Source organism: Chanodichthys erythropterus, chromosome 3, assembly GCF_024489055.1.
Source record: "Chanodichthys erythropterus isolate Z2021 chromosome 3, ASM2448905v1, whole genome shotgun sequence".
NCBI lineage: Eukaryota > Metazoa > Chordata > Actinopteri > Cypriniformes > Xenocyprididae > Chanodichthys > Chanodichthys erythropterus.
In genome coordinates, this window is record NC_090223.1 from 69,701,083 (window position 1) to 69,722,474 (window position 21,392).

Below are 21,392 nucleotides of genomic sequence, written 5' to 3' on the forward strand. Positions count from 1 at the left end.
GAGAAAAAAAAAAAAAAGGGTTCATGTCTTCTGTTCTTTTGCAGCTACATGGAGACAGAATGCGACCAGTGGGTTATTTCTCTGGCAAATTAGATCCAGTAGCAGCAGGCCTGCCGCACTGTCTGAGGGTCGTGGCAGCTGCTGAACAGGCTGTGATGGCCTCTAGAGAATTTGTGGGGTATTCTGACATGACATTAATGGTTTCGCATGCCGTTTCCATGATTTTGCAGAAACAGAAGACATCACATTTGTCAACAGCACGATGGCTGAGGTATCACACAATTTTGCTGGATATGCCAAACATCACAGTCAAGCGTTGCACAGTGCTGAATCCTGCCACTCTCTTTCTAAAAGAGGAGGATGGGGAGGAACATCATTGCTGTTTGACTGCACTCAAACAGATATGTACCCCGCGCCCTGACATTTCGGACACACTGCTCGAAAACAGTGAGCATATCCTGTTTGTGGATGGCTCTGCGTTCAGAGATCCACAGACAGGCCTGAGCAAAGTTGGTTACGCAGTGACCACTGAATTCGAAACATTGACATCTGGCACATTGCCATCAAATTTTTTTAGCTCAAGCGGCGGAGCTCGTAGCCCTAGCAGAAGCATGCTAGCTTATGGAGGGTAAAAGTGTAACGATTTACACAGATTCACGATACGCGTTCGGGGTTGAGAATGATTTTGGGGCTTTATGGAAACATATAAAAAAAAAAATTTGAAATCTGATGGCCGGCCAATTCTAAATGCGTCTCTTGTGTCTACTCTTCTAGACACAATTCTCTTGCCAAAACAACTTGCTATCTGTAAATGCGCAGCGCATACTAAAAACAAAGATTTCATTTCAACAGGAAACACAAGAGCAGATATGGCTGCGAAGGCCGCGGCAGCACAGCAGTCAAAGGAACCAGAATGTATTTTATTATCTGAAACTAACACAAATGCTTTGACTTCCTTACAGAGTATGCAGGCATTTGCTACAGTAGCGGAGAAGAACCTGTGGAGACGTTGTGGCTGCAAACTTGAGAATGATGTGTGGATGAGCGTGGATGGCAAGCCTTGTTTACCCCGACATTTTTTTTTTTTTTTCTCTCATTATGCTAAATGCCTCCATGGGCGAGACCATGGAGGCAAAGGGGCTATGGTAGGGCAGATGAAAGACATGTGGTTCACAAAGGGTTTTATTGTGTTAATGTACATGAGAATGAGAAAAAGAACCAGAGTAAATCTAAGCCCATTTGAAATTGTTTTTGGACGACCGCCCTTCATGGGAATGGAAGGGGGTAAACAACAGTTGCCATCCATAGATTTGTGTGAGCACAATATGTTGAATTACTGCAAAGAAAAGTCTTCTCTGTTGTCTAATGTCTGTGTGCGGGAGAAAGATTCTCAGGGGAAACCGGCTGAGACTCCCTTGCACAACATCAAGCCGGGAGATTACATGATGATAAGGGACCTGAGGAGGAAGAGCTGGAAGGTGAAAAAGCTTGAGCCTTTTATCGTGCTTCTGACGACACACCGCCGTCAAGGTAGCTGAGAGAGCGACGTGGGTGCATGCGAGCCATTGCAGAAAGGTCCCACCAGTGATCGGGGAGGAGGAGCCGAGAGGAGAGGAGCAGAGACACTGGCACAACATGGTGCTGAGCCAACCAGTTTTCAAAGAAAACACATCAAAACTAATCTTCCTCGTACGTCCTGGATGTACAACTGTGCGATCCACTTAGCAGTGCATTTCCAGCATAGTACAGAGAATGTTGAAGACTAATATGTCTCAGCAAATGGGTAAACTAACTGTTTATGACGATTACAATGAGTGGATGAACGAATTTGATGAGATGTTTAGCGAGGAGACAACTAAAATAAATTAGGGGATTTTTATTTATTTGTTTTTATTATTTTATTTAATCTGGGTAACATTTGAAGGGAACCCAGATATCTAAATGTTTCTTTATTTACAAATTTAAGAGAGTGATCATTTATACAAATTAGAGATGAAGAGTGTAAGTGTGATGAGTAACTTAAATTAGCTTGTTTTATTATTATTGTTTATTATTCTTATTTTATTCATACCTACACATTTTAAATTTTTCTTGTGAGTTATCAAAGAATGATAAAAGGGGGAATTGTTGGGGAAAAAATTTAATATGCCAATATCTGCTTCAAGCTATGCAAAACACCTCTCTGAGCTCAACAGACACAGTGTCTGCTGAAATCCAGGGGGGTAACGGTGAGACACCCAAACTGAGAGCTTTCCCGAACCTAGGGTATCGGATAATTTAAATAAGTTCAAAGACAGAAGGGGAAGCCATTTGTGTATGTGTATTGTCACTAGCCATTTGTGTATGTGTATTGTCACTTTTACCCTGTATGGAAAAGTACTGAGAAGAGTTGCTCAAACATTGGGGGTATAAATGTTTGTGGGTTCTCTTGTGTCCTTAGTTCACACTCGGGGCAGACATTGTATGGTTGTGTCGACTGTGGACTCTTTCTTGCAAGAAATAAAATCTTTATAAAGTGAATTCTCCTGAGGTTTGTCTCTTACTAGTGATGTCAGCTAATTCATTTTTGCCGCAACAGCATCAACCGTGATGTTCCTGGGATAAGGCTGATATTAATTTTAATCACTTAATTATCTCATTACCTCCAACACTGATTAAGTGTTATATTAAACAGCCTGTAGTGTGCACACTAAGCAGTGTTCATTTCATCTGGGCAAATCCATGTGGGGCCTACATGGAAACTGGGTGCAAAACTGGCTGGGTCCCAGTTAGATAGCCCAGGTCAAACCCATTTGGGCTCTGCTGGCTGGGCCATATTCAGCCTAATTATATCGGGATATGACTTTTGGTCCACATCGCAGTAGTATCGCCTAGACACAGTATATGTAAACAAACTTAAGGTCCTTCATCGCCAGACTGATGACTGTGTCACCGGAAGCGGCAGTGCACAAACATCACTATAAGCAGAAGTACTACGTTTCAGCATGATAATCCCCTATTGTTGATCAAGTCGAAGACAAATTTGTGATAGACAAAGTTTTGGTTATCTTAAAACAACTACTTTACATACCCCGCAATCACATCCAAAGGTATTGAAGTTAGCTGTTAGACAGAAACATTGAATAAAATAATCAAACTTGCAATATAAACTTTTCAAAATGTCACCCCACGGTGGCTTCAATGTAGTAATTTGGAATGAGCAGCATACGGAGTCATCTCACCTAAAAAGCACCGCATGCATGCGCACATCCTTATCAATTTGTTCTGAGTCTCCAGATGTATATGATCTCCGCTGGTGTTGAACATCTGACAGCGCTTCGCATTTCACTGGCAGCTGTCGTGTCTGTGATTCGACTGGAAGTTATGTGATATGACATGATATATTCATGGAAAACTGTTTCTAATGTCGCTCAAATATGGTGTGCATTTGAGGCTAAATTTCAACATGTAATGGAAAAGGGTTATAGGTTGGCATAAAACTCCATGGTAAATGTCACCCTAGGGGTAACATTTTAGCTTACCACATGTGGAAATGTGTTACTTGAATGAATGATTTGAAGAGTTGCAAGTTGGAGCAAAAAAGAACCTTGCTAAATTGACTTATGCTCCCTTGTTTTTAGGTGCATTGAAGAGTAACGTTATAACTCAGAATGTGAACTGAAAGGATGTGGAAATGGCACTGGGGAAATGGTTCACAGGCGCACGTGACCGTGGCGGGGAGAGGGCTGCAAGAGCCCTAAGAGAAAAAAGAACACCGACAACACAAACCCCTTGACTGTTTTGGATGTATTTTTTGGAGAGATGTTTTGTTTTCTTTTTTTCAGACATTTTTAAAAAATATATATTTTTTATTTATTTACCGGTACGTTGTAAAATTTAAATTGTTAAAGATTATGTTTGTTGTTCAATGTATTATATAATGAGTGTATTTTGTATTGTATTTTTGGAGGTTTCTATTTCAGAGATTTTTTTTTTTTATATATTTTTTAGTTTACCGTATGTTGTGACATTGTTTTTTAAAGATAATTTCTTGTTGTTCAATTTAATATATTTCTTGCAGTTCAAAGCATCAAGTGTCTTGTATTTATCTTGTACTTACATTCATTCTTCGTTTTTAATTTTTCTTAGATTGTTTCCTTAAATGAATGGTTGGGCTTACCTTGCATGAATTGCCCAGTTAGGACCAACATAAGATCCTTACAGAGCCCACTTTAATCCCATATGGACATTCACGGTTGAATCATGGTACAAGCCCACTTTAAACCCCTTTAGGCAGGTGGGGCCCAAATGGGTCTGACACAAATTGCCCGGTTAAGACCCACATAAGACCCTTACAGATCCCACTTAAAACCCTCCTGGGCATCCATGGCTGGCCCCCATGTGGATCCCGGGTGCAAACCCACTTTAAACCCCTTTGGGCAGGTGGGGCCCAAATGGGTTTGGCATGAATTGCCCAGTTAGGACCCACATAAGACTCTTACAGATCCCACTTAAAACCCATCTGTGTAGCCATGTTGCAAAGCCCACTTTGGACCCCTTTGGGCAGGTGGGGCCCAAATGGGTCTGACATGAATTGCCCAATTAAGACCCATGCAGTACCCTTACAGGTCCTACTTTTAGCACGTCTGGGCTTCCACGGCTTGTCCCAATGTGGATCACGGGTGCAAGCCCATAATGGGGCCCACATTTGCCGCCCATGAAGCCCTCATCTGGACCCCACATGTCATTGCTGGCTGGGTCTTGACCAGTGGCTTGTTGTGGTCGCTTCCTTTTCCCTTCTACTCATGTTATAAGTAGGTCTTGTCTCGGGTTAAACTCAGGTGCACGCAGTGACCATTGCGACCTTCACGCCATATCACTATATTACGTTATCTGGGCCCATAAGCTGTTAACAGAGTACGCTCAAATAAGACGCAAACAACAGTGTACTCTTTCCCATATCTCCAGTCGCTCTGACTGGCACACTTTTATTAAACATCATAAGCACGTGTAATCATTCAATCAATGATTAGGTCACGTGACATGTACTCAGCACTGTGTTTGGAATGCCTGTTACAGAGAAAAAAAACAAAGCTGGGAAAATAAGTTACAAATATAATACAAATGAGAGCATAATACTTATGAATCTTAACAGATTGATCATTGTTTAGATCGGCTGATCGAATTGATCACTTGTAACTTAATAAGGTTTTTTTTAAATGATTGCAGTTTTTTATTCCAGTTGATGTAAAGTTCACATGCTTCTGCTTTAAGACTTATTTAAAACTATTTTATGTTTGTATGTGAAACATAGACATTTTGTTTTCTTACTCGTGTCCTCCAGTGAGAAGAATGACATTAACTTAAATCACATATTCCATGTTTTTATTTCAGACATTTAAGAGACCAACTTTCATCCAGATAATCCAGTGATCCGGAATCTTCTAATGGACAGAAACGGTTCTGGGAAAAGCTCATCTGGAAACACTATACTGAGAGATACCAGGTTTAAAGAGCATGAGTCTGAAGTGTGTGATGGTAAAACACAGATGGGAGAAAAACATGTGCATGTGATTATTTCTCCAGATCTACTGGATCCAGATCTGAATGAAGAGCAGCTGGAGATGAAGAAAGAGCAGCTGGTCTCTGGTTGTTCAGCAGGTCTCAGTTCAGTTCTGCTCACCATTCCTCTAGAGCAGTGGATCTCAATTCCAGTCCTTGGGACCCCTTGCTCTGCACATTTTGTATGTCTCCCTTTTCTGACACACTCAGTTCAGTTCATAATGAGCTGATGATCTGGTTCAGGTGTGTTAAATAAGGGAGACATACAAAAGGCTTGTTCGAGATGCATCGGCGCTGCGCAGACCGATCGGCGTATGACATCAAAGTACCGCGAGAGCGATTCAAAAGCATCGGTGTTGAATGCTCTCCAATCACTCTCGCGGTACTTTGATGTCATATGCCGATCGGTCTGCGCAGCGCCGATGCATCTCGAACAAGCCTAAAATGTGCAGAGCAAGGGGTCCCGAGGACTGGAATTCAGAAGTGCATCATGATTCTGTTCACACATGGAGATGAACTGGAGGATCTGGAACAGGCATTGATGAACATCTTAAACTGAAAGACTGTGCTGTTGACTGAATGTGGAGGATGATTTTACTGTTGCAATATCAAGAGTAAATCAGACATTCAGGTGCAAGAACTACTGCAGAAGATCGAAGGAATGATGATGGGAAATGGTGGGAGATTTATCATGGATTAAATGAAGATGAGCAACAACAAGTTAATAATCAGTTTTTAGGATATTTAGGTTATTTTTATAAATGCCTCATTCATTCATTCATTTTATTATGTTGTAAATGACAATAATAGAAACATGGCAGTTTGTTCACTAAGTGTAAGTCACTAGTTTGTCACACTGACCTTGAGGGAAAAATCCATACAGTCTGTTTTAACAGTGATTTGATCGTTCTGTTGTAGTTTCAGGAGAAGTTTTAGATTTTCCAAGCAGGAAACTACTTTGTTGTTCAGCACATAAAGATGAACTACTTATCATGATTTCAGACTGTGGTGATGTGGTTTCTCCACTGCATGGATCTTCATGTGTATCTTCAGGTTACTTTTAATAGTGAAACTCTTTCCACACTGATCACACATGTGCGGCTTCTCTCTGCTGTGGATCCTCTCATGTGTTTTCAGAGATGATGACTGATTGAATCTCTTGTCACAGTGTGAACACTTGTAAGGTTTTTCTCCAGTGTGGATCCTCTCATGTGTTTTCAGATTTGATGACTTATTGAATCTCTTGTCACAGTGTGAACACTTGTAATGTTTCTCTCCAGTGTGGATCCTCTCATGTGTTTTCAGTGATGATGACACACTGAATCTCTTGTCGCAGTATGAACACTTGTAAGGTTTTTCTCCAGTGTGAATTCTTTGGTGTAGTTTTAAATGGGTTGCTGTAGTAAAAGTCTTCTCACACTCAAAGCACATGTACTCTCTCACACCAGTGTGTATTTTCTCATGTTCATGTAAATATGACAGCAGTGAAAAACTCTTTCCACACACAGAACATGAATGTGGCTTCTCCTTTGTATGAACTGCCAGATGTTTCTTCAGGTTTGATGCCCAGAGAAACGTTTTGCCACATTCATTACATGCGAACAGCTTCTCTCCGGTATGAACTCTCATGTGAATCTCAAGACTTTGTTTTGATGTGAAACTCTTCCCACATTGATCACATGTGAACGGTCTCTCTCCTGTATGAATTCTCATGTGTTCTTTAAGGTGTGATGATCGCATGAAACTCTTCCCACATTGATCACATGTGTGTGGCTTCTCTCCTGTATGAACTTTCATGTGTTCTATAAGATGTCCTCTTTGTGTGAAGCTCTTCCCACATTTATCACATGTGAACGGCTTCTCTCCTGTATGAATTCTCATGTGAACCTTAAGATGTTGTTTGTTTGAGAAACTCTTTCCACACTGAGTGCAGGTGAAAGATTTCTTGGCTCTTTTCTTTAGAAAAGTCTTTTTAGTCTTTGAGCGACTCAAAGGTTTTTCTCCAGGTTTGTCATGATGTTCCTCCTCCACTTCACTCAGTTCTTCACTCTCCTCCTTCACTTCCATCAGCTCTGAGTCTGAAATTACAAAAAAAAGTTAATTTTCAGTATATTAAAGTGATTCAAAATGAGGATTATGAAGTGAAAGAACATAAAAGTGAACCTTCATGTACTGAAGTAGACAACTGCTATGAAATATTCTGATCACTTTGATGCCTTTTTATATATTTATTATATGTCCCTGAAGCAATTATTATATTTAAAACATTATAGTCAAATCACCATGTTTCTGTAGTGAGAACTATTACATATTTTAATGAATGACACAATTATTGCCATATTTTGACACCAACTTTTAGATTGATATTTATTTTACTAAAACTTTAATGATTAAGGGTTGGTCACACTTTTTCTTTCACAGACTTCCACACATGTGAATGTGGGACACTGAAAACAAACTCAACTGAATTTTGACCCTCAACCCTGTTATGAATTTTCCTCATCTTAAAAGTGTGACGCCCAGGAAGTGACATCATCTGGGCTCTTTCTACAGCATGATGGGAGGACAAGAAAATAATCTCAATCCATCGTCTCATTTTTACACAAACTGTACAGTGTTGATCACATTCAACCCTGTTACCAAAGTTACTGTAAGAAGAATAATCTATATAACTATGAATAACTTCCTCATTTTTATGAAAAATACAACTTTATCAGTAACTATAAATCAGCTTTTGCTTAAATCAAGCTTACAACCCTGTCAGCCATTCTGGAAAGTGAATTTACTTGATACAGTTTGGTGTTTACTGATATTACTATTTTTTTTATTTTGAAACTTGTCTAAAATTTTGGTAACATTGTTGCAAATTTTGAACCAGATATAAAATAAATGTAAAATAATCTGCATTTTGACCTGATATTGACAATCGATATGAACATTTTTCAAATCTCACTTTACTGACCATTTGTTGAACATTAGTTTAACTGCATATCTAAATGTGTAGTTGAATCTTTCTAACATGAATGTTGTTCAGCATCATGAATGAATGAATGAAGAATAAACACCAACCTCTTTGTTCTTCAGTATCTTCAGTGTGTTTCATTCTGCAGGGTTCTGGATCACTCATGTTCTCACTGTCCTCTTTAATAAACTCAGTCTTTACTGGTTTCAGCTCTTCTTGATGCTCCTTTGATGGGAAAATCCCAGCATTTATTGATGCATTCCAGTGGGAGGAGCTTAACTGATGATGAATCCCAGTGTGGGAGGAGCTTCACTGATGATGAATCCCAGTGTGGGAGGAGCTGATCTGCCAAAATAAAAATATATCAGTTACGGGGTTTGTTTTATATATATAAATGATAACAGAATATAATGTAACAAAATTATTCCAAATATGTAATAATGTAACAAAATTATTCCAAATATGTATAATGGTAAGGAAAACAGCTCTACGCATGAAGACAAAAATAATTGTACATATCTGTAGTCAACAAATCCCCTCAGTCTGTTGACAGCAATGAAATGAGCTTTAAGTGTCAATTTACAGCAGATCTGAAGACATCAGCATAATAAATGAGGTGAAAACAGCAACTATTGACATGAAATAAAGAGTGTTTTCACCAGTTTCTCTGTTAATATTGATGATCTTCAGACTATCAACACTCATTCAACAAGACATTCACATCATCTCACTTTATTCTGAGTGTTTGCTGTTAGAAACTGATTATTAGAGTCAGGATATATGAGAAAATCCTATAAACTACTTTAATTAAAGACAATACTGTTATTTCTCAAAAGATGACGTGGATAAAAAACAAATAACACAAAAACAAACACTAATGACACATCTTCATCAACTGCTGCTAAATAACTACAGGTGCTGGTCATACAATTAGAATATCATCAAAAAGTTTATTTCATTCAAAAAGTGAAACTTGTATATTATATTCATTCATTACACACAGCCTGATATATTTCAAATGTTTATTTCTTTTAATTTTGATGATTATAACTGACAACTAAGAAAAGTCCCAAATTCAGTATCTCAGAAAATTAGAATATTGTGAAAAGGTTCAATATTGAAGACACCTGGTGCCACACTCTAATCAGCTAATTAACTCAAAACACCTGCAAAGGCCTTTAAATGGTATCTCAGTCTAGTTCTGTAGGCTACACAATCATGGGGAAGACAGCTGACTTGACCGTTGTCCAAAAGACGATCTTACACCCACACCTTACACAAGGAGGGCGAGACATAAAAGTTCACTGCAAAAGAGGCTGGCTGTTCACAGAGCTCTGTGTCCAAGCACATTAATAGAGAGGCGAAGGGAAGGAAAAGATGTGGTAGAAAAAAGTGTACAAGCAATAGGGATAACCGCACCCTGGAGAGGATTGTGGAACAAAACCCATTCAAAAATGTGGGGGAGATTCACAAAGAGTGGACTGCAGCTGGAGTCAGTGCTTCAAGAACCACTACGCACAGATGTATGCAAGACATGGGTTTCAGCTGTCGCATTCCTTGTGTCAAGCCACTCTTGAACAACAGACAACACCAGAAGCGGCTAAAGACAAAAGGGACTGGACTGCTGCTGAGTGGTCCAAAGTTATGTTCTCTGATGAAGAGGAAGATGCGATATGCCAGACCCAACAATGCAGAAGAGCTAAAGGCCACTATCAGAGCAACCTGGGCTCTCATAACACCTGAGCAGTGCCACAGACTGATGTACTTCATGCCACTCCGCATTGCTGCAGTAATTCAGGCAAAAGGAGCCCCAACTAAGTATTGAGTGCTGTACATGCTCATACTTTTCATGTTCATACTTTTCAGTTGGTCAAGATTTCTAAAAATCCTTTCTTTGTATTGGTCTTAAGTAATTTTCTAATTTTCTGAGATACTGAATTTGGGATTTTCCTTAGTTGTCAGTTATAATCAAAATCAAAATTAAAAGAAATAAACATTTGAAATATATCAGTCTGTGTGTAATAATGAATGAATATAATATACAAGTTTCACTTTTTGAATGGAATTAGTGAAATAAATCAACTTTTTGATGATATTCTAATTATATGACCAGCACCTGTATGATTTGACGATAACCATGGAACATGGTTTGATTTTATGATAACATTCATTGTAAGAAAGTAATTTAGATCTTTAACATGTAACAGTTTTATGTGCAGAAACTGAAAACTCTCCCCGTCTCAGACTCACAAATCCTGCTGGAAAGATCTCACTTAGAGAAAAACTTGGAGATTTTAGATTTCTACTTAAACTATATGCAATTTTTGTAAAGCTTTCATTCACGGTATGGACATCATTGTCACTTTCTAGAGCATGTTTTTTTTATTAATATGGTCATTTATCTAAAACTATTATAAATGTTTTGCTTTTAATTAAGTATGATGTTGTTATTAAACAGTGTTTTGTTTCTGAATGAAATCGGGTGAATCAATGATTTAGTGGTGCACTCATAAAGAGAGCCATTTACTTCATTCCTGAATGAATCAGCCGTTTGAACAAATCAAATGAATGAAGGAGTTGTTGGCAATCTCAGAAGCATAGACCAGGAGACTTTGGGATCTCTTGAAGCAGAAGTTACTCTTTATTGAGAAACACGCTGTGCGTCACTGTGGTCATCCAAAATCTAACTAAGGCAGTGTACATTGAAGTTTATATACATTCAAGGGGGAGGGATACATAGAGTAGAGGTGGAAAAAAACTAAACAATGCATGCCAATGCAGTGCAGGAAATCAGCCCATTCCCTACATTTCCCAGCCATGATCTAATCAGCATAGTCATTCAAATGCATAGGTGCTAATCCAAACAATCTGACAGTATTGCCCATACCTTTACATTATCATAGAGACAAAAGCACAGCTGTAACTTGAGCTTGTCATGGCTTATGGTCAGGAAGTGCATGAAGACAAAAGGTTAGTGTCTCAGACACCTGGGCTGACTGCCTTGATCTCCTTTAGAATGTCATTATCTTTACCTCAAAATGTAAAACACAATGTACATAAAGTTTTCAGTTCATATACTATTACATTGGAACTTAGATATAACATAGTACAAATTTGTAATCCCACAATTGTGACACAACTCACACTATTTGTTTTTCATCTGTCAGCGCATGTACTCGCACCATTACATTTCCTACAGCTCACCTGAAAACATTTCATGACTTTAAATTTGTTATGAAAATGGCTGTAAGGCATGCTGAATCATTTGATAATGTCTAAGTAGTAAGCATAGGTCAGCTTTTTAAGTGCCTTTTGTTAGCAGTAGAGTAAAATTGTCTTCCTTAGGATAATTTCTTTTTAAAATAATAGGACACATTCCTAATGTTAACCAAAGACAAATACCTTGTTCGGAAAGGCACAGGTAATGAATAACATTCTAGCACCTAAAGCAACATAATAGAAGAAGAAAGAAATTTATCCCCTCTCAATTTTTCCATTACCTTGTCCCATTATAGGCTCTGTAGAATACATTGTTCATTAATATTTTCTGTTCTATGCAATACAAAAAATAGTTTTGGGTGGATAATCTATTTAACGTAATTCCTTTTATTAATTGTTAACATCTTTATGTAAATTATTATAAATATCTTTTACACAACATTTACAATTATTACTTATTTCATATGTCTGAATATGTACGTCATGAAATTCTATACAATAAATCATTAAGTGTTAAAATCTTCACGTAAATTTTTATAAATCTCTTCTCCACAACATTTACAATGATTACTTATTTTGTATGTCTGAATATGTACAAACTTTTTTAATTGTCCACTGCAGATAAAATTTTAGACAGTCTTTGTTTTGTTGTCAACATTCTTTTAACATATTGAAGCAAAGATGTATAAATATCTCTTCCATAAGAGTCAGATGGTGCAAGAGGATCAATTGTTGATTTTACAATTTCCATCGCAGCAGCAGTCAGTGGGCACTGAATTTCTGGTACGTGAACTCCTCCAGCTTCATCTACGCTGTCAAATGTCTCCCAGTCTGTTCCAAACAGCTCCAGATTCTTAAATGTATTATAGAAAACTGTTGCATTATACTTTAAGCAACAGTAACAAATAATTTGACAACACAGCAAAAGTATATAGAATTTAATAAAAATTTAAGCTGCAATTCCTCCTCATCCTGGGTTGAATTCTGCATGTGTCCCAAAACCCACAGCTGGTTAGGGGTGAGTCCACCTTCAGACCGTAATGGGTGATTATCCCAGCCTTCAGAAAAAGTATGGAGGTCGCGCTGCAGGCGTGGGATGAATACATAGTGTGTACAGAACACATGAAGAGAATCAGATAAGTCCAACAAACCATCTTCCTCAGGGCTGTGGAGAACATCATAATACAGCTGTGTTACACCAAGCCAGACATCTCGCCACAGACGTTCAATTCTAAAAGGGGAAAACAATTTTTTTTTAAATCAGTTTAGTTGGTCACACTTTACAATAAGTCACATTTGTTAAAAGGGATAGTTCACCCAAAAATAAAAATTGTCACTATTTACACACACTCAAGTTGTTCCATGTGCTGCATAACCAATGAGGTTCATTCTCATTACATTCTGTCATCAAAATCTTACTTGGTTTTCTGAAGATAAAAGTCGTACATGTTTGGAACGACATGAAGGGGAGTAATTAGACAATTTTCATTTTGGAGTGAACTATCCCTTTAATGTATTAAATAACATGAACTAACATTGAGCGATACAGTTAATGTTAGTTTAAAATACAGTCGCTCCTTGTTCATATTAGTCCACCTTACATTGTTAACAAATACAACTTTATATTTTAATGTGTAAGTAAATGTTGAAATGAACAATGATAAATGATTAATAAATGCTAAAGAGATAATTACTTGAATATGAAGAATGAACTAGTATTAACTAATGAAACCCTTAAACCTGTAAGATTTTTTTTTTTTTTTTTTGTACAGTGGAACATCAAAGGGGATCACTCATGTTCTTTGCAGATTTCAGCTCTTCCTGATGCTTCAGTGCTCTTCTGATGGGAATATTCCTGCATTTATTGGAGAATGGCTGTGGGAGGAGCTTCACTGATGATGTGACTGCTGTCAAAGTCCAGAGAAAATTCACTAAATGAAATGTGTCTGTTTAATGTTTCAAATTACTTTCGTGAAAACAAAAAGTTTTAATGTGTCATCATCATTTAGTGTAACAGATATATTTAATGCAAAAAGGAATCAGTTATTTTGACCTGTATTTAATAAAGTATATAAAAGAATAAGAGATCATACTAAATTTCATTATATTTTAAATGATTAAAAACTTCTTGGTGACAAATAGGTGAAAGCTAGTGGTTTGAAGGAAAGTGGCAAAGTATAAAGATTTAAAATGACAATTAAAGAGTATTTTGGGCTTCACTGTGATCCTTCAATACAGTGTTTGATTGTCAGCAAATGATTCTTGTTCTGAATATGCCTGAAATATGTTTTTTTTCTTTTGTGCTATATTAACTATATTAACTTTTGTATTTCACACCTAAACTAAATGCATTCAGAATTTATATCGGTCTATCGTAAAGTAACTGATGCTAATTCAGAACTTTATTCTGTTTCTCCATTAAAATATTGACAGATATCTAGAAAAGTAGTAAAGAACTGTAAGAAAAACAGTTAAAAGCATAAAGACAAAAATAATTGTTCATATTTGAGGTCCACAAATCCCCTCAGTCTGTTGACAGCAATGAAATGAGCTTTAAGTGTCAATTTACAGCAGATCTGAAGACATCAGCATAATAAATGAGGTGAAAACAGGAACTATTGACATGAAATAAAGAGTGTTTTCAGCAGTTTCTCTGTTCATATTGATGATCCTCAGACTATCAACACTCATTCAACAAGACATTCACATCATTAGCAGATCATCTCACTTTATTCATTATTGGAGTCTCTACTAAACTGCTCTACTGAAAGACAATACTGTTATTTCTCACAACATGATGTGGATAAAACACCAATAATACAAAAAAAAAAAAAAATATATATATATATATATATAAACCACTGCTGCTAAATAACTACAATATAATATATATGAACTGAAAGTTTGATTTTCTAATAATAAGTAGGCTACATTGATTGCAGGAGTGAAATTAGATCAGAAGAGACAATGATCACAAAACCTTTCAAAATAAAGAGCAGCACAAAGTAGGGTTGTCGTCATAATACAGAATCATCTCATTTTTAAGATATCAAAGTAGTGATCTGTATTAATGTCACCACCAATATGGGTAGTCCAAACCAGGCCATGTGTACCAAAACATCTGTGCCACATCCAGCAACACCAGTCAGGAGTCTGACATGCCTTATGTCCCACATCTGGTAAAAAATCAGAAAAGTGCTCTTGTCTGTGGACAGGTGTTCAAAATTCCAGAGGATGTTGTTAACAAAGAGATCCTACCTTCCAATGAGGTTTCAGTGGTACCTATTAAGGACTTATTGTCCTTTCAAGAAGGGATGGCATTAAAATTAGCCCACCCCCTGCTCTTAACTCTCTGGTCATTTCTTGTCATAGAGACATAAGTAATATATCAACTGAAACTATAGAATGTCTTCTTTTATTTGTGTACACTCAGAGTAAAAACAAAATGTTGTGCTTTTTGCAAAATAAAGAAAACTAACATGATGTGTGATCTCTCGTCTCCCTCTGAACAAAGTTTAATCTGATAGTTCTCAGAAAATGAACTGTAACTTAGTGAATACTAATGACAAAATAAATGACACTTATGTCTAAAGAAACGTTGAAATGTCAGGTTTTAAATCGTGTAAGTCAAATCGAAAAGAAACATTCTGTGTTTATGTAATCTGTATGAAAAGAGACCCGTGTCAGAAGTCCTTGATTCAGCTCATTATCCGCTAATGCGGCCATGCTCATGGAGCAAGCGCTATTCAGTCAATACATGCAGGCATCGTGTTTATCATAAGTGTTTATCTGTTTGTTAAAGCTATGGTTAGAGACCTCTGGAAGACATGCCTTCAGTTCCTGGAATGTCCTGTTCTTCTTTAGATGAATTTGTGGACTAAATGTGCACAGAGCGCCTTCCGGCTGCAAGTATGAATTGAAAACACCAGCGCTCACAGTGATGATAACGAATATTAACCCTTAATCGGCTCTTGGGGTCCAGCTGACCCCACTGACAGTTTCCTTTGTTTTTTAAAAGTTTTCCTTTCATCTCAGGGGCATGAAACTCTGTGACTTTTCCTAAATAATCTATCTAAGCATGCACAAAAAATCTGGGCTTGATTTGGTTGTTCTATAGGTGCATATAGTCCTTCATGGTCAGATTGACCCCACATTGAAAATTACTTTTTTTTTCATTTCATTTGTCAAAATAAATAAATAAATCCAGTATAAATCTGAAATGTTCTACATGACCATAAACACAAAGTGGAACGAACTTTCATCTCACACACAAACATGTGTGCGACTGCAACAAAGCGACTGGCATTTTTATAGAAATTGGCAACAAAAAAATAAAAATAATTGGCCTAAATATGAACAATTTTACAAAATACCGGTGTCTCATATTCCACTAGCTTGCTTTGGGATTTCCCCATATTGGCAGTCTGATTCTGTGGCTTTTCGTGCGTGCTATTAATCTGTTGGACGTCTCCGTACAGATCTGATCTCTTCACCCAAGATCAGCCGGGCGGACGCTCTCAATAGCGCCCTATTCGGGACTGCACTCAACTCAGTCCCCCTTATTTGCCCACGTGATTTCAGTTTTTTTTTTTTTTTTTTACCTCCTAAAAAACATCAATTCATGCTGCATTTGCCACAGATTCAAACTCCCCTTATGGTTTATCCCTATCAATTTAATTTTAAATTCAACCAAATTCTATTTTTTTTTTTTTTTAAATGTTCCCCCTGAATTTTCCAAGTTTGTCTCTTACCAGAAGCACCCGTTGCCATCTCGGGTTCGTTTTCTTTTGATTCCAGTGGTCGTCCTCCTGGACCTACACACAGTGTTGGGGTAGTTACTCAAAAAATTTAATTAGTTACTAGTTACTACTAGTTACTTCTTTAAATTGTAATGAGATTGCTTTACTAGTTACTGCATTTGAAAAGTAACTTCACTACTTATTACTTTACTTTTTCTTAATTTACCGTGTAGATACATGGACAAACATCATAACCCTATCATCACTTAACCTTTCTGCATAGAGTTTATTGTATAAATATTGAACCATATGAAAGAACAATATCCCCGTCTGCACAAAGAAATATGCATCACCGTATAATCCAGAAACAACAGGACAAAGAAGGCATTTTAAAATGGTGTCAACACAAGTTTCAAAACACAGGCTTTAGGAAACATGAGAACAAAACTCTTCTTCTGAGAACAAAACCAGCTTTTTATTAAATTCATGGCAACAACAAAAAAAGAAGTGGTCAATTAAAAATATAAAAATAAAGGTCACTTTATCCTATAAAAAACAACAATCTTAATTTAAAATGCACTTAAGCCATAAAAAGAAATAGAAAATGAAATTAATTAATTAAACAGAAAATTCAAGTCATCCCAAAAACCCTGACCCCGTTTTCCCCTTAGCTCGCTCTCCTCTGCCACCTGGAGATGTGGCTTCTAGAGGCGGTAACATACCAAGTCACAAACTCTTGAACCTATTAAGGAATTATTGTTTGTTGCAATTATCACAATGCACAAAACAGAAAGTGCAACAAAAGTGCAACAGTGAAAACAGAAAGTGCAACAAAAAGTTTATCTCATAAACTTTATCCCATTCAATTCATTTTTCTCTCTATTCTTCAAAATAACGATTGTATCGCATAAGTAAAAGTCTTTCAAATCTTTTATCTGACAGCCTGTTCCTCCTTGGGGTCAGAATAATACTGCCCAGGCTGAAAAGCCTTTCGACTAGTGCACTTGACGGTATTGGAGTGTTGTACTGCTTTGCAATTTCCTTAATCCTGGGGAACCTGGAGAACACCTCCAAGTCAGATCCAGGCATTTTTAGGTACTCCATGACTTCAGTCTCTGCGGTGTAGGAAAACTCCTCTTCAAATTCAAAAAAGTCATTGTGACTGGAGGTGGCAGGGCTCTGAACTGCTGGTCTCATCAGTGGCTCTTCAGGAATCCGGGCACGACATTCAGAAATTAGCATGTTTTTAACAGCATCTCTTCTCTCTCATCTTTGAGCCAGCGGACCTTTAATTTGGGCATTGTGGCAGCAGCCATCAGAGCATCCTTGCTGTCTAAGACGGATGCAAATCTGTCTTTGATTGCCTGTGATATGAAATAGTAGGCTACATTAGACAAACATATATAGTTCAATTAACAGCCTCTTAAATTTGGGCTACAGAACATCAGCTATATTAAACTGCAGGCCTATAGCCTACACTGCAAGCTATTATTTAAGGCAGCACTGATAAAAATGATTTTGTGGTGAAGTAAATACTACAGAAAAAACAATGTAATTTACATGAAAAAGTTAGTTCAGGCAAGAATAAAAAAAACTAAGTAAATTCTTCATTCAGTGTTATAGTATTTGAGTGAAATGAACTAAATAGATAATCAACATTTTCCTAGCCAAGTTAAAATGACTTATTTTCTTTGTTACTTTCATTTAACTTAGTTTCATTTAACATAAGAGTTTACTTAATTCCATATGTGAAATTTACTTAAAACATATGTGCAAAAACTTGCCAAGTAAAAATTGATTTCTTTTCATTCATTTTATTATTCAATATGTGTTTACCTGTACAATAGCACCAGGCATGCCAGCTGTCATCTGGGAAAGGCCATCCTTCAATGCAAGCAACTTTGACATGAGAATCTCTAAGGTTGGCAGCAGGATGCCGTAGTAGCAATAATTTTCTCCTTGTAATGCAGCAGCAAGAGGACTTAACACTGCACAATATTCCTTCAGGAACTGATACTCTCGCTCAGTGATGCTCTTTACGCTCAGTCTAGAAAAAATGGTGTTTAAATCTCTGATTGGGATTTCTGTGATAAGAGACAAGGCGTCATGAGTTGAGTTCCAGCATGTAGCAGTGGGTATGATGAGCTTTCTTTTTAGCACATCCTCAACCTGGTCTGCAGCCACAGTAGAGCGACTAGTTTTTGTCCAGAGAGCTGCACACTTGGCAAGAGCACTTCTGTAAACTGCTTTACAGTCATTGTTACTGGTCAGCCATTTCTCCAGGTCATTTTTTTGCGATCAGGTTTAGTGTATGAGATGCACAGCGCAGATGAGGCGGCAGTGAAAATGTCTCATTTGATTGAGTGCTTCGGCAACATCAGTAAAAGTGACCTCCTCCCCCTCCTCATCAGATGGCTCGTCAGAGTCAGACTCATCATCATCATCAGGATGGGATTCAAACATTCTAAATGCTTTTACAAAATTGCTGCCATTATCAGTGACACATGCTGTTACTTTATGTGATAGCCCAAAGGATGAATGAACCTGTTCTATTTCGCTTGCTATAACATCGTAAGTGTGTCTTCCTCTCACTCTCCTGCAGGCAAGAGCAGCCTTCTCGCGTTTAAAACTAATGCTGTCTATCCAGTGCACCGTCATTCCTAAATAACTTTTGTTGTTGGCGGACCAAATGTCCGCGGTGGTACACACATGATCCAGGGACTCGAACATTCTTTTAAGCTTCAATTCCATGTCGGAATAACACTTATCCATGTATTGTGAAAATGTTTTCCTGTCGGACGTTGGCTTGCGAGTCGTGGGTATTTTATCTAGTATTTTTCTAAACCTGGGCGAATCAATGGTCGACAGGGGAAGCATGTCTTCTACAATGAACCCTGCAACTAGCCTGTTCATTTCGTTTTGTGTTACCTGCTGCGCTCCAAGACTTGAGAAAAGCTTAGCTTGTTTAGGCGGGGTCGGCTGATGATGAGCAACTTCAAATGACTGGTGAGCAGGATCTTTCGCCACAAGTTTTGTATTGCTATGCTGGGCTGACAAATGCTTAGATAGGTTGCTCATCGAGTTGGCAGCAGTTGAAAGACACTTGTCACCTGGGCATAGTGTGCATTTCACACGAATATTTTTGTCCTTTCGAGCAATAAACTTAAAGTAATGTGAATATCGCCAGTGGCCGAAACCCCCTGTCTCCGTCTCCATCTCAATTTCCCGCTCCTCTTCTCACCAGCAGCAACGTCAAATCGATTTCTATGGCAACGGCACACATACAGGCACACGCATGCACGCACCACTTAAACAGACAGAACATTACACACAGGCAAACACGGCTTGGGTAACGCAGGAAAGCGCGTTCCTATAGTCTAGTAAAGTAGTGTAGTTACCAGTTTTATTAGTGTAATGCGTTACTTTACTTCGTTACCCAAAAAAGTAATATCGTTACTGTAGTCCGTTACTTTGTAACTCGTTACCCCCAACACTGCCTACACAGCACCGGTCCCTTGTCCCTGAATCTAAATGGGGTTAGGGCTGACTTGGGTCAGGATTGCAGGTAACCGGTGCTCTCCAGGTCCAGAAGGTCCGTCCAAGGAATCCCACTTCTGACACCAAAATTGTTGTGGCAAAAATGAATTAGTTGAAATCACTAATAAGAGACAAACCTTATGAAAATTCACTTTATAAAGATTTTAATTTCTTGCAAGAAAGAGTCCACAGTCGACACAACCATACAATGTCTGCCCCGAGTGTGAACTAAGGACACAAAATAACCCACAAACATTTATACCCCAGAGGTTTGAGCAACTCTCCCCAGTACTTTTCCATACAGGATGAAGGTAACAAACACACACACAAATGGCCTCCCCTTTTGTCTTAGAACTTATTTAAATTATCTGACACCCTTGGTTTGGGAAAGCTCTCAGTTTGGGTGTCCCATCGTTACTCCCTGGGTTTCAACAGACGCTGTGTCTGTTGAGCTCAGAGAGGTGTTTTGCATAGCTGAAACAGATATTGACTTCAGTGTGAACTCAAACATAAATCTTTTTGTGTGATTAAATTTTTCCCCAACAGCCGTTTTCAAGTGAGACCGAGGACCAGCGCCCTGACACGACCACAACGCAGCCCTGAAGTATCAGCAGAGATTGAGTCAACTAGATCATCCATTGTGAAGGCCTCATCAACACAACAGCCAGTGCCACAGATCCTCAACAGACCGTCCATACCGGCGTGATGAATACAATCCTCAACTGGATGGAACTGGATTAAATACTTTAAATGTTGCGATCCTATCGGACTTATGATAGTTACCTGAATCGTAACCAAGCACTGTTCGCCAGAGGAGAACTGGCCCCCCCGACTAAGCCTGGTTTCTCCCAAGGTTTTTTTCTCAATTTTACCACACCTGTTTGTCACCTGATGGACTTTGGGTTCCTTGCCGCTGTCGCCTTTGGCTTGCTTAGTTGGGGACACTTGACATTTGCTATTCTGGCCACTCCAGTTATCTCTGTATGTATACAGAGATATACGTATGTATACAGAGATGGCAATATTCAAAAGACAGCTGAAAACCCATCTCTTTCGTGAGCACTTAACCTCATCTTTAAAAAAAAAAAAAAAAAAAAACTTCTTATTCCTATCCTTTCACTTCCTCTAATCCCTCTCTATTGTAGTTTAGGATAATCTGAGCACTGCCTATAACTTGTATTATGAGCACTTCTTGTCTATTTGCCTCGTCATGACGACTCGCTTGTTGTATTCCTCACTTGTAAGTCGCTTTGGATAAAAGCGTCTGCCACATGAATAAATGTAAATTTATTCAAATTTATGCAAATGTATATTTTAGGGAACACAGTCAATGATTATCTTCACTGCATGTATATTTACAACCAATCAAACTATAAAACACCAGAATGGTATAA

General features: G+C 38.0%; 1 protein-coding gene and 1 pseudogene across 1 annotated transcript in view; one reads left to right on the plus strand and one right to left on the minus strand.

Moving 5' to 3' along the window:
• Positions 1 to 21,392, minus strand: part of LOC137005890 (zinc finger protein 721-like) — a 271,315-nt pseudogene that overhangs the window by 146,812 nt on the left and 103,111 nt on the right.
• LOC137005681 (uncharacterized) overlaps positions 1 to 21,392 on the plus strand; it is a 1,355,627-nt gene that overhangs the window by 48,459 nt on the left and 1,285,776 nt on the right. The gene's annotated exons all lie outside the window — the stretch shown is intronic.